This window comes from Pezoporus occidentalis, unplaced genomic scaffold (assembly GCF_034315485.1).
Source record: "Pezoporus occidentalis ecotype Australia unplaced genomic scaffold, CSIRO_AGI_Poc_V1 ctg41, whole genome shotgun sequence".
NCBI classification, from domain to species: Eukaryota; Metazoa; Chordata; class Aves; order Psittaciformes; family Psittacidae; genus Pezoporus; species Pezoporus occidentalis.
Window position 1 is genome coordinate 4,382,787 of NW_026915736.1, and position 14,866 is coordinate 4,397,652.

A 14,866-nucleotide genomic window follows, 5' to 3' on the forward strand; every position below is an offset into this window, starting at 1 on the left:
TATTTCTATCACAGTATCAGCTGAAGCCTTTCAGAGTCAGGTCCTGTACCTTTACGGAAGGAGACAGTATCTGCAATCTGTATTGATAAGACAGAGGACATGTAACATTACTGCTGTCATTTCTTCAGACAGGAGGCAGTGTGGACAGAGATTATAGCCCTTGCTTCAGGCCATTCCTGGGGGAAGCAGGAACTGAGCTCGTCTTTTAAAACCCACTTCACTGCTTCTGCTTCTTAATCTTTCTTGTGCACACTGGATTAAGACTTTGGACAATAAAAAGCAATTTCTTTTGTTTCAAGGATTTGTCTTAGACAATAGAGTTTTGAAGCATTTTTTTAATTGATGAAAAAACATTCACTGTACATCTCAGAGTAATGGAGAAACAACAAAGGTACTTGTTAGAACAAAGGTAACTCACGAATGACTAAACAATTATTAACAACACTGTAGCTGTCTTCAAAAAGATCTAGAAAAGCACGTACTATTTAAAAATACAGCATATACATTTGAGCCCATTTTCTTTTGAGAAGGAAGTGTTAGTTGAGTTTGAAACAGGACTCTCAGGACTCCCCAAAGTAAGACAAGCTAATATTCAGCTGGGGCTGGAAAACGTTTCCAGCCAAGGCCCCCAGCTATAATTCAGCAGCTATTTAGTCAGTGGTGGTGGTAAGACTGTGTAAGACTAAGGCAGCTGTTGATTCCTGTTTTCACTAGTCCTCTTGAATGAACAGCAGCAAAGTTGGCCCCTGGGAGCTCAGCACAGTGAGCGCTCATAAGTTAGCACTGCACCAGCCCTGAGGGTCCCCCAGAAGCATTTGGCACTTCCTACTCCTCTCTTTGAAGAGCGATGGGGGTAAGCTCAAGGTTTCAGTAGCTGTTTCAGCCCCTAAACATACCTGCATGTGCACAGCTTGCCCAAAGGAAGCCAGCCACTCTGCTCCCCCAGGACAGAGGCCCATCCTAATAAAGCCAGACAGAAGGTCTGGAGATGCTTCTGTCCCAAACAGGTATGGAGATGCTCCACAATCCTCCTGAAGTTTAATTCAGCTTGCTAACAGTGGATAAACAAAATAACAGTGCATAATTCAGAGCCACTCCAGGACATGCAGAATAGCTGAGGGCTGGAAATGCATTTTCTAGACGGAGAGGGAAGGCTGCCCACATTGGTGCTTCTCCCATGCAAGGTGACTGCCTCAGCACGCAAGACAGCAGGCTGCCCATGGACAGCATGTGCTGTGTGACTGCCGGGGCACATAACAGTTCTGATAATGCAGGACAGAGGTGCTGCCACCCTGTTACTGACTTGCTGGTCTCCAGTGGAAAGGGACTAAGCAGAAAAGTAGAAAAATGAACACGAACTGAAAAGATTTGGTTTTCCTTCTCTAAACAGTATATCTCCACTTCCAGAGGCCAACATTTCAAAGGGACAGGATGGGTTATGAATAAATAATATATATTTTATTATCCTTTCCAACCCTAACTATTCTATGATTCTATATAATTAATTGTACTTAACAGTTAATTATCAGTTAATATTAACTACATAAAGCCACCATAATTAAATACATTAAACTGTTTCTAATGCAACCAATGAACCACTTCACCAAATAACTTCTTAGACCACACAGAAAATAAATATATTTCACTTTGATATGAGATAACAGAAAGAAAATGTTTGATCTTCTCTATGTATAGAACATTCAACATGTACCCTAATGCAACAGAGGAAGATGAAGTACTTTTAGAATTATTTCCTTGTTGATCTTTACAATAAACATATGTCAGTTGCATTATCTAAATTTACCCTGTGCTGATTATAGTTATATGAAATTGTTCTTTGTTTTTCCTGAGAGCTGACCTGATTTAACAGCAGGGAGGCATTGCATTTGCCAAATGGGAGACCCAGGTTCGGGAACAGATTTGATTTCCCAGGCTTCTTGTCAGAGAAAACTGAACATGTCATACAGGTAATTTATTTAGACACAGTAGGGGAGGGAACAGAGAAGTGGGAACAGAGGGAGAGAACAGCAGAGCTGAGCTATAAGCCCCTGCAGAGATCACCAACCAGTGAGCTTTGCTGTCACTGAGGGTGAGAGAAGCAGGCTACATGGGTCTATAGAAGGAATAATTTACTTGCAAAGCAGACAGAAGGAGAGAAAAAGCAAAACCCTTTCTGATGGGAGGCTGCATTCAGAGTCACTTATTTGTGGAATACAGATCTGATCACCAGTTGTGTAACAAGAGAGAACTGCATTCAGCAGTTGAAACTAATCAAAAGCTGCTTGTTTATTAGCAGCAAAATGACCAGAGGTTTGACAGACCACAGCAAATAGGCGCCCCTTATCTCCCAGCACAGCCCAACCAAACACAGATGAAATATCTCAGGAAAGACTGGTTTGGTTGAGGCATTTCTGCAGTGTTTTGTAGCTTTTGTCCATGGGTTACAATGAAGATTTAGTCAACCCGCTTCTACATCCTGGTATTTTGTAGTTTGATTATGTTCTGCCTGAAAGGATACACTACACAGTAAACATTATCTCCTTGCACCTTTCTGTTTTGAGATAATATATTAAGCAGTAAAAAAACTAATATGACTAAGCAAAAAAGGTTTCATATTTTCCAAATTGCTTTCTTTAAATTACAGAATATGAAACAGAATATCATATTTCTAATTGAATTCTTCCACTACATAAAAATACAGTGGATTCCCAGAAGTTCAACCTCTCCACATGTACTACACTGAAGGGTGCGAATAAGCTTTTGGAACATAAAGAACAACAGTATTACTTTCTAAATTAGTTACACAGATGTGAACAGCTACATAACAGACTCCAGTCTGTTAAAAAGTCATTAATTCTTATGACATCTTTTAGTTTCTTAGGAAGGAATGATCAAGGATTATACAATCCCAGAAGAAAACTCCAGTGATAATTTTTTTTAGGATTACCCCCTCATATCTGTACTTTCTTGCATACAAAACTTTGACATGAGAAAATATGTGTAATTTTCTGTTTTATTTCATACTGGCTATGCATTTTAAGCAACTATCTAGCACCCCTGCCTATGTGACTAATTCTGTATGTTAGTTGCAGCTTCATAAGCACTCAAAAGAACCTTCAATTTTGGCATGTTAATTTAGTCCCCATCTTGATTTCCTTAAAACTGAAATACAGAGATATGAAGTGCCTTGCTCCACGTCAACTAACATAAGTGAAAGCAGAATCAAAGCACCTTGAGATCTTTAGTGATCATTAATTACTATAGTTGTAGTTATAAAAATTTCACATTTGTTATAACTAAGCTGCTTTCATATTTATTTGTCCTGGAGATATACTTACACAGACAAGTTTCAAGAAACAAAGTTTGTGAAGTATTTGTTCCACAGATAAAAAGATACAACATTCTAGCAATCCTGCCTCCTGATTACCTTTCTATGTGAACAGCAATAGTTACTAGCTTACTGTACTGAATGCTTTCATTACCATCAGGCTTCACTTTAAGAAGATACAAACATCCTACATAGATGTAGAAATGTAAGAAATGTGCCTGTTATGATGAAAACATGAACATTGCCATACCTAAAGAATAAATCTGCCTTCATCTACTTGAGCAGATTAAATTGCATCATGGCGGTTGTTCATCAACGTTGGCCTTCAATAACAGACCATCTCCCAAGATTATACTTGGATTTCACTGAAGTTTCCCAAATTATTAATCCAGTTTTTAGTTCCTTCAGTGAAGTATCTCTCCTGACCTAACCCTTTTAAGGCCACTTTCAGAAACTCCCATTTCCACATCTCCTTGACATTTTACATCTTGAACTGTTATTTCCCTTACACAGTTTCACAGGACACTGCTCTCTTCTCCTTCTATTGCCTTGGTCTGGGTTTTTTTTCCATTTAGCTTTTCCCTGTCAGCTCTGTAATGACGATGGCAGAAGTAACACAGGTTAATATATTCTGGGCATAGAATCATAAAATAGTTAAGAGTAGAAAAGGACCTTAAGATCATGTAGCTCTAACCCCCCTGCCACAGGGAGGGACACCTCATACAAAACCATGTCACCCAAGGTTCTGTTCAATCCAGCCTTGGACACCGCCAGGGATGGAGCATTCACAACTTCTTTGGGAAACCCATTCCAGTACCTCACCACCCTCACAGTAAAGAACTGCTTACTTATAGCCAATCTAAACTTCCCATATTTAAGTTTTAACCTGTTACCCCTTGTCCTATCACTACAGTCCCTAATGAAGAGTCCCTCCCCAAGCATCCTTGTAGGCCCCCTTCAGATACTGGAAGGCTGCTATGAGGTCTCCACGCAGCCTTCTCTTCTCCAGGCTGAACAGCCCCAACTTTCTCAGCCTATCTTCATACGGGGAGGTGCTCCAGTCCCCTGATCATCCTCGTGGCCCTTCTCTGGACTTGTTCCAACAGTTCCATGTCCTTTTTATGTTGAGGACACCAGAACTGCACACAATACTCCAAGTGAGGTCCATGAGAGCAGAATAGAGGGGCAGGATCACCTCCTTCGAACTGCTGGTCACACTCCTTTTGATGCAGCCCAGGATATGGTTGGCTTTCTGGGCTGCAAGCGCACACAGAAGCTGACTCATGTTCATTTTCTCATTGACCAACACCCCCAAGTCCTTCTCCACAGGGCTGCTCTGAATCTCTTCTCTGCCCAACCTGTAGCTGTGCCTGGATTGCTCCGACCCAGGTGTAGGACCTTGCACTTGTCATGGTTAAACTTCATAAATTTGGCATCAGCCCACCTCACAAGCATGTCAAGGTCCCTCTGGATGCATTGCTTCCCTAATTTTCCTATTTGTTTTACTTGACTCCTACAACATAGAATACACACTAAAACTTTTCTCTCACTCTGTTACCCACATCTCTAACTGTAGTCATGTCCCATTAAGACCTCACTTAAGCCTAGAAGAGCAGCTATTATTTTTCAGACTGCTCATTACACATACGACCTCTTTAATCAGTGGACCTCTTCTTGGCACATGAGATGATGCAAGAATTCTGCTTTACTACAATCACATTTAAGGTCTTGCTTTTCTACCATTGCCTCGTGTATTGCCATCCTATTTCTGAGGACAGATGTAGATGGCAAAGGCCTGATTTAGCACTATCTTCATTGGGATATTTACATTCCTCAGATCTCTCTAATGAAATCCCTCTCACTCCAAACTGCAGGGAATCAAATTAATCCAAAAGAAATTTGTTATCTTAAGCCTAGCAATGTGACAACATGACCATCTTTTAGTCTACCTTTCAGTGGTTTCATATTATTCACAAAAGGGCAGAAACTTTTTTCCTTTGTTCCCACAATTATCAATAGACCAGCTGCCACTGTAATTTCAGATGCAACAATATATCCACCTACCGGCATTCATACTACCTCTTCAAACTTCAATGCCTTTCTGTCTCTCACTCCTCTGTATCACTATAGCTGGTCCTACCCACTTTGGACACCATCTGATTACATTTGATAAGTCCTCTGCAAATTGTTCATTTTTACTTTTTTTTTTCTTCTTTTTCATTTTGACTAACCCTTAGGAGGTCTTTAAAGCACTGTAAATGAAGAATCATCTTAATCACAAATAACTTGAATTTTTTTAAAATGTCATATTTGAAAATTGAGAGGTTGTTGCTTTTTTGCTCAGAAAGATTTTCAAATGAAGGAAGAGAACTGCAGATCTGGCAAGAGAATGGAAATCCAGCCATACTGCATATACCTGATGTTTCTGGTGTAGTACTCTGCAATGAAATTATTAACAAAGTTGGCACTTAAATGTTTGTAATTAGGTTTCAAAGCTATCATCCTGCTGAGATAAGATGAGGGACTTCATGCTTGCCTTACTATCATTGTCTCAGTCAATCTAGCAGAAAACTAATTTTTCACATTGTTTATCTTTGAAAACCAGCAGGGAAAAATCATTTTATCATTAAAACATCAAATTCCAGAGAAAGTAGCAAGTTCAGGGGGCATGAAGGCAGAATGGGATCTATTTGGGGAACCTAAATCCCAGTATTGCATGAGATTATCAAGGCCAGTAATTTATTCTGCTGAAAGTGCATAGTTCGCAAATCTACTAACCGCCCGAACAAACACAAGCAGAATATCATGCACTATACACAAACACACACAGAAGAAACTATCTATTGTATTATTTATGTGTACAAAATTTAATCAGCAATTTTGTTCATTAGCCAGCTTATATATAAACAGTTACACAGAGAAGTTTTGGATCGAACACTAGAATAGCAAAGAGTTAAGAGATAAAAATGTAACAGTTCAGAAAGCTGATAAACTGTATCTTTAATCAAGACGTAAGGTCTGTGGGAAACACATCCATAGAGGTATTCTTAAATTAAATGGAAAAATTCCTTCTGGGAGGGTTGTCTGGAGCCCTGAGATGAGATAGAAAGGATGATGATACAAGGAAGAAAACTGCAGCGCACCAAGCAATATTTGGACATCAAGAGGATGATGATACAATTGCTTCAGCTTAAACCAAAGTAACACAAACCAGAGAAGTGAACATTTTTACACATATCTAAGGAAAACCCAAATGTTTCTACTGTAGTACATGGGAAACCTCTATGAACTTGGAGCAGAAACCTACAGGTAATTCAGTCACACAGAAAAACAGCAAAAGCCTATTAGCTATCAACATTTTAATTCTCCTTAAGCCTTAAAAGGCCTTTAAAATTTAAATGGTTTTGTGCAAAACCAGTCCATCAGGCAGACAAAATTATCAAATACTCTTGCTAATACCACTGACAATGCTCCTATTAAAAATATTAATATATAAAAAGATTCACTCCTGCTACTGGTGAATTAAGAACAACATCAAGCTTAGTCATCTAAGCGCTCGCTCAAACTGATGCTTCACTAAATGGAGTTTCCCAAAGAATACGTTTTTTTCTTACTTTGCATTTCATGATGTTTGCTTACTCTTCAGCTACTTTTATTAACAGAGAAAGGCAATTCATAATGAATTTGCATCATTGGTATGTAATGTGCTATGCAATTGCCCTTCTTTTGGATACTCAGCAATAAATGCATTTTTCTGTGTTCCCTTTCTGTAGGCTTTTACTTACCTTTGTGTTCTGTACTTACACTATTATTCTTCAAATAACTGATTTATTATTTTTATTATGAAAACCCTACATAAAGCTATAGATACTTGTCACAGAGTAACTTTTAATAAAAAGATAACAAATATAGATAACAAAAATCTTTAATGTAGCACTTTTATTGCTCTATCAACTTATAGTAAGTGAAGATGAATATTTCTTACTCCATTACACAAACCTTCAATCAAAACAAAATGCATCTTACAAAGGAAAGCAACTTCACAATTAGTCCACTGTGGTTTTATGCAAAAATCAAACCAACCAAAACCCCTAACTACTCCAACTTAGGAGTGTATGGTTTTGGGATATAAAATTTGAGAACACTAAGTAGTTCCTCCCTTTTATTTCAACAGCTTTTCTTCTGTATCTGGGATGAGGATACAGGCATTCTCAGATCCCAGAGCCCTTGATATGATGGTTTTGGAAGCCACAGGAGTCTGACATTGCATTACCACAGCTCCTGATGGCAATTGTGTTCCCCACTTGCTAGCATTTAGAACCCAAATGTGATGCCAAGTCTTCTGCCAGAGATGAAAATTTCAAATCATGAAAGTATTCCCCATATATAATAAGGCACTGTGAGAAGAGCCTTGGAGAGCACCCATGACCAGCCTCGCCTTCAAAATACAAACACATCCACTGATTAACAGTGCAGAAACTCTTGCAATAAATAAATAAACAAATAACCAGTTTGAGAACCAAAAAGGACAGAACAAGCCTGGAGTTTGTCAGATAGAAAACATTCTTGTGGGACTTCACAGAAACACGATATAAACTTAAAACAAAAGAACCATGATCTCAACAGAAAGGCAAAGCAGTGCCAAAGATAAAAAAAAAATATAAAAGCCAACCTGCAGCAGGATCATTAGTATATACACATGGGGAAGACACTGCCCACAAGGCACACACTACCACTAATTCCATGTAAACTAGAAAAGCACATTGCTGATTTGTGTCAGGCTCTTTTTTTTAACTGCAGCTATGGTGGAAACGTAACGTTTGCCAGCAGTGGAAGTGTCACTGTGAGCCCTCCATGGGTGGGTTTTGTCTACTTATGTATCCTGATAACTTCCAACCAAAAACATTACACTAAATTATTTCATTGTCTTAAAAACCTGAATAATTACCATTTAGCCTGTTTCTGACTTCTTTCTCCATCCTTCATTATCTCCTTTTTTTCTTACAAAACACAAGATTCTATTATCTTAGGGGTTTTTTTCTTAGCAACTGAACCTTAGCAACTGAAATAATACTGGCAACTCATTTGTTAAACATGTTCTTTTTCTTTTAGAAAAACTCATTATATATTATAAAGTCCTATAGCAGGATTCTTCAGTCTCCAACTTAAGTAAAATTCTCAGTAGGCCAGCTTAATTTGTAATCCAAAAACTAGACACACATCATCACTTACATTTTCTAAGATAATGATGGTTATTTCAGTAGGCCATCAGTTATGAGGAAAAGATTCCAGAAAACTACTACATACATTCAAGAAAAAACGTATGTACACACGTTAGCGTGCATATATAAGTGTACATGCAATCACTGTATCACAATATCCCTGACAAAGCAGCATCTGAAAACGCCTCAAAAACTAAAGAAAGCATGCGATGTTGAAACGTTCGCAGAAGATCCTCCCCCCATTCTTGGGCTGCCTTTGTATGGTTTTTACCATACAGAAGCCTAAGCTAAACAAGAAGGATGAATAAAGGAAGGAATAAAAAATGAATGGGGTTTAATATGTGTTTTTCCTATTTTTTTTCCTCCAGAAACACGCTATTACTTGAAGAACAGAAGCACACTGGTGATATTTCTCCTTTCTTGTGCTGCTTTGCCCATACTGCCTGTTAACCTCTTTTGGGGTCAGGAGCTGACTCTCTCCTGTGTGTCACTCCTGCTTGTTCAGAGCTCTAAAAGTGCACCTCGCTACTGCTCGTTGACACTGGCTGCATAGGAGAAGCAGTATTTTGATCTTCAACTTGTTTTCAACTATATGCTTTACTACCTGATGTTTACTACCTGATGCCTTGTGGGCCAATTCTCAGTATGTGCAACTGTCAGAGGTCACCTGATATTACCAGAACTGTTCTTTACCTCTAAATACCTGTGCCTCGATTCCTTCATTACCCCCTTGGTTCAGCATTTTCAGTAAGCTGTCACTGTTGGCTTGCACACACACAGACAGATCACTTAGTCTTGGTATGAAGGCAGCAAAACATTCGTATTTTATAGGACCTACAGTGAACAATCACAATTGAATAAATTCTTTCTCTAGAATGCATACTGACTGCAACTATTAGAGGTTTAAAGCAAAGCAAAAAAAAACATTTCAGTGCATAACAATGTTCTTTGTGTCAGTATCAACCCAATAAACCAGCAGCTGCCATCCTTGAAAAACTAAGCAGGAAGAGGAGCAAGATAGAACTCTTCTGTTCAAGCTTATGCAGATGAAGAAATGATATCAAAATAGTAAGCAATACACCATAGAGAAGGAAAACAGTTATCAACATTAGATATGGGGCTTTCACATAAATTATGGGAGTGTATTAATAGCTTTCTTCAGTCTTTAATTGTGTAAAATAAAAAAATGACAGTCCTCTCACACCAAGTGCACAAGTAAAACTGCTCTACTATCAAAGCAGTTTAGTTTCCATACAACTGAGTGATGCCATCAAGTGGTTAACAAAGGCACCAGCTGTTTTCCAAGTGAAGTTTTGGGGTTAATCTTCATTGAACACACTACTCCGTGTGAAACAGCTACCACCACGAAGTCAGTAACAGGCATACTCCACTGATAAAAGTGCATTCATTGAGAGCGCTAGTGACAGATAAGAGATGGCCTTATTTTTACAAAAGACAGATCTGATACCGCTCTCTAGCTCCTCCAAAGAATGTAAACAGCCTCTGACAGCAGAAACAGCTTCATAGCTAATAATCTGCTTTAGAGCTGATTTTGCTATGGGCTTTGCAGTTGGGTAGATTTGGAAGACCAAAAAAGGAAAGACTGCATAATGTATGTATTAAAAACATGATTTAAACAGTTTTTAAACAATTTAGCCATGTGAGTAGCTAAAGATCTGAAACATCATGGGATTTAAACATGTTCTGCTTTTTCTGAATTAATAATAATAATAATAATCCTTAAAGCAGCTAAATAGCACCTTGAAAGTACAGAAATTCTCCAGAATAACTGTACTTCTGTTTTCTCAACAAAAAAAAAAAAAATAATTCCATTAGTAATGGTTTTCTCCTGGAATTATAGCTTGGCATAATGTTTAAAAATGTGAATAAGCATTTCTGTTAATTTTGAATAGAGCATGTTTTTACAGAGCTACACATTAATGACAATGGCATCAGTACTGTTTTAAGGCAGTAGATGGAACTGAACCAGCTTGGACTTTTTTTATCTCTTCCCCCTCCAACACTAGTTCTGCAGTAGAATTAACTGCAAGCCATCTCAATTATTCAAGGGACATAAGCAACGGCTTATTTTATTTCCATTCTTAGCAAGTTATTCAGTAATTAAGTTTTCTTTCACCCTTCCACACAGAACAAACTGTACTTTCTCACCCTCTGCTTCTTTCACCTGTGCTTTATTATAAATCATAATGATACAGAAGTAATTTTTTTCATACCTTCATTAGCATTCTGCAGGGATGCTCGACTTTGTTGACTCTTTTGGGCCTAACTTACACGTAAACAGTGTTATTTTAACATCAGCATGGTTCAGGCTCAGCTCTGGCATACACAATAGGAAAACACTCTCCTACCATTTACAAAAAGCAGTCAAACACAGCAACTCCAGACAAGCTGATAAAACTTCCTACTTCTTTGGCACTGAGAAACTCACTTGTATTTGGAGCAGTATTGACAAGCAAGGAACATGTTAGCCCTGCTTGCCTGTCTAATTAGCAGCAATGATACATATGCACAAAAACTGACAATAGAAATTTTAAGCAGGGGTGGCCTCCCCTCCTGAAATTGTTCTCTGTGTCATGCGTTATGCTGGAAGCAGGAGAATGAACGTCAGCCTAAGAATCATGACACTGCTTCTGAACTACAAGGTATTTCTGTATTCAGTTTTTAACCCAGCACATTAGGAGCATGTGTCACTGCTCCTACTCACCTAGAAGTTTTACGCAAACCAAAACACTGACACATTATCTCTTTTCCATAACCAACTTGCCATTATGCCTCAGTAAGACACCAACTTGAAAACACCAAATTCAAACACCACTCCAAAGGAGCATTTCACATCCTCGGACTTAAACTTTAAGCAGGAGACTTGACAGACAGCATACAGGATACATATAATACTATCAGGGCTGCTATGTTATGCGAAGCTAAGTGTTACGAGACTCAAGGTAAATTCACAAAAGCCCTAAAACTCATCCTTATGCTCCCATCTATGATTTCCCCCTTCCAATAGCTGTTACTTCTAGCCATGGACAGCAATATTATGTAAGGCAGATGAGACATCAGAAATCGATCCATATAGCTGGGGAAGCACGCCCATGGTGAAGGAGGCAGTTTATCCAAACAACATTCATTTGTTTATGCCAACTGCTGAAAGACTTGTAGTGTTTATGAATCTAGCTGTGACTCAGTACATATTTATAGCATATATTTATTGACAAGTTTTAGGGGTCAACCTACTGAAAGATCTCTGCAGTGTTTCAAGTACTTACAATTGCATTCAAGGATTATGCAAATATCCCAAGCCTACCAACAATCTAAAACTGATATTTCATTTTCTAAAATCTACATCAAAAGGAACACTTTCTTCTTTCCTCACCCATGAAAACATAATGGATGCCAAAATTAATTTTGTTCAATACTAAGAAAAAGATACTGTCCTCACTCAGCATCAGTATTCCTTACATAAAAAACACTTTGCTTACAGATCTCAAATCCCCATGACCATCCAGTGCTACAAAATGGGCAGCATTAAAATATTACAAATCTGCTTTCTCCAGTTTTACTTTTAGCAGTTGCTCTAGGGTAAGTTCAGACACCACGCATAACTTTTTTAACACTTAATAAAGCTACTACAAATTATTGGAGTCTTACTCTGAATTTTTCTCTCCCCTTCAGCTCTGCATGAGCCCAATCAGGGAAAAGCTTCAAAACCCACAAATTTTCAAGAGTTTCCATCTGAATACATGGAATTAGCCATTTGTTCAAATGTGTTTAACACCTGATAGTTCCTACTGTGAACCTTAGGACAGATTTTCACGAAGTCTTAATATTTATGCACTTCCTACCCAGAGGCTGCTTGAAGACCAAGCCTGTTCATTTTATGCTTAAATGAAATCTGACCTCTTGAAAGTTGCCCCTATTTTGAACTACACTTTTTTATATACATATACCTTTGTACATTTGGTTGTTGAGTTTTTTTAACCATCACAACCTCCATCTCCGCGGTTTAACGGGTGTTACACTGTGGACAACCAGGTTTACCTCATACCAACACAAACGCAGAATATTTCTTTACTCTCCTATTATAAAAATTGTTTAAAAAATTTTCCTAATTACACCTTGCAACTAAGCTTTCTCTATACAAGAAAATCACTCTAAAGAAGACACCAATATGAAAACTAACAACGTATCCTGGAGTGCTGCAGTAACCTCATATATATATATATTTATTTTTAGTACAAGATTTTTACTTTTCTGTTGTTCAGCTAGTTACTGGGTTCTAGGAAATCACATAATTTTATTTTTTTTTTAAGCACCCGTATCAGAGCTGTGAAGGAATCTTGTTAATGTAATTCAGGTTTCAGTGAGCTATTCAAAGCAAAATTTACTTTTTTTATATGTATGTATATAAGCCTCAAAATTACTTGCTAAAGTGCCAGGTATATTAAATCTATATGGAAAAAGTCAGCTTTATACAGTACTTCATTGAACAAAAATAATTATGTACTAGTATTTTATTCCACTGATCTCCTAATCTGCCTTAAATGATATCTATTACTGATTAGACCACCTAAACCTCACTTTGGGCTTTCTGTCCTCTGTATTTTTTCCTTCTTCGCCCTCATTACAATTACACAAAATACATCTTAAAATGGTGCTAAGAATTTAAATGCTTTATTAATAAAAGGATGACAACTGATGCCACTATTAACTTAAAGTATTATATTTTCAACGACCTGTAATTAATTGTAATGCTTACACATTTTATTGAATAATTTCAGGCAAATAAGATATCAAGTTGTATAAACTTGATATGAAACTAATCATTAAATTAGATTATAAAACAAGATTATAGACCACATGATGGAAGAGAGCCAAAAAAATATTTCATCACTAAGCAAGCCTAAACTGGCTAATCCAGAAGAAACCACCTATAAAGGATCTTCTCTTAAATACTTGACCTTCCATTGAAAGATACTGTTTCACCTAAAGGGTCTTCTGTCAGCTGTTACACAATTCCTTCAACTACATCTGATTTCATTACCTACATACCAGAAAAATGTCAAAGCAGATAATAAAGGATAACTTGAGCCCCACAACATTACCTATACATTAATATGTTATTTCACTCCTGATTAGGTGCTGCTTAGGCTATGTTACTAACTGGACATACAACTGGTTTCTGTATAAAACCTCCAGGTAACTTTCTTAGTCACAGACTAAAACAAAAATAATTTTGTTCCTATTCTCCTGACACAGTATTTGAATGAATCGACGGAAGCCAAAGAGAGCTACCCATATGCTGTGTGGTCAGAGGAACTGATCCTGAGGAATAAACAGTTACTAAGGCATTATCACATGTAAAAGGACAAGTAATGCTTGCTAAGGAAATCCAGTATCCCATCTTCCTAAATCTGTTTCTATAGGGCATTGTAACACCAGTAACCATTACTTGTGTGGAGAGTTATAGATTGAACAAAAATGCTTAAACTGACAAGACGGACCTCATACCAAAGCAACTAGCACCAATTTCCAACCTGGGCTTGCAGAGATATTGGTTAAGAAAATGAAAAGATGCATTCTAAATACAGAAGCAGAAGGAGCAGGTCAGTGAAGGATCCTCCTTTCAAATAACAATTTTTGCCAGTTACAAAATAATAAATGACTTATTAGAAAAGTTATTTTCTAATCAGAACTACCAGTACCAATGAGAAATTTTGTTTGTTTGTCACAAGCTTCTCCCTAAGCGCTTTTACTATGTCTCTCAGTATATGTTCATTATTAGGTCGTACATATTTCCTGAGAACATATATTATAGTCACATGCTCAAGACACATTAGCCAAGTAAAAAAATTCAGAAGCCAAATGTTAGAAAGTCACAGCAGCTACAGCCTTCTTGTGATTCCCACACTGTCTCAAGCATTAGAGAATTTTACTGAGAGCAGCACTCAAATTCTAGGACCACTAAAAATCAAGTTACAACAGGGCAACATAAACAACACAACGTCAGTTTTAGAGCCTAGACATACTGACAATTACTATGTTATATTCCCAGCAGGAATAAGCTTGTTGATTTTTTTTGAGGTTTGTTTTTCTTTTTAGTTATCATTGCATGATTGTTATACTTGCTCTGACATTTTTTCTTTTATTGTACATCATCTTTATAAAATCACTGTCCCATCCAGAACACATACTATATACGCCAGCCAAATTGTCACATTCTTTGTACCTTTTATTCTTTTCTAATAATCACTGAGTAGTTTTAATAAAATATCTTGACCATAAGGTGAAAGGATGG

General features: G+C 37.5%; 1 protein-coding gene across 3 annotated transcripts in view; it reads right to left on the reverse strand.

The window, feature by feature from the left end:
• Positions 1-14,866, reverse strand: part of GRID1 (glutamate ionotropic receptor delta type subunit 1) — a 593,210-nt gene that overhangs the window by 314,181 nt on the left and 264,163 nt on the right. The gene's annotated exons all lie outside the window — the stretch shown is intronic.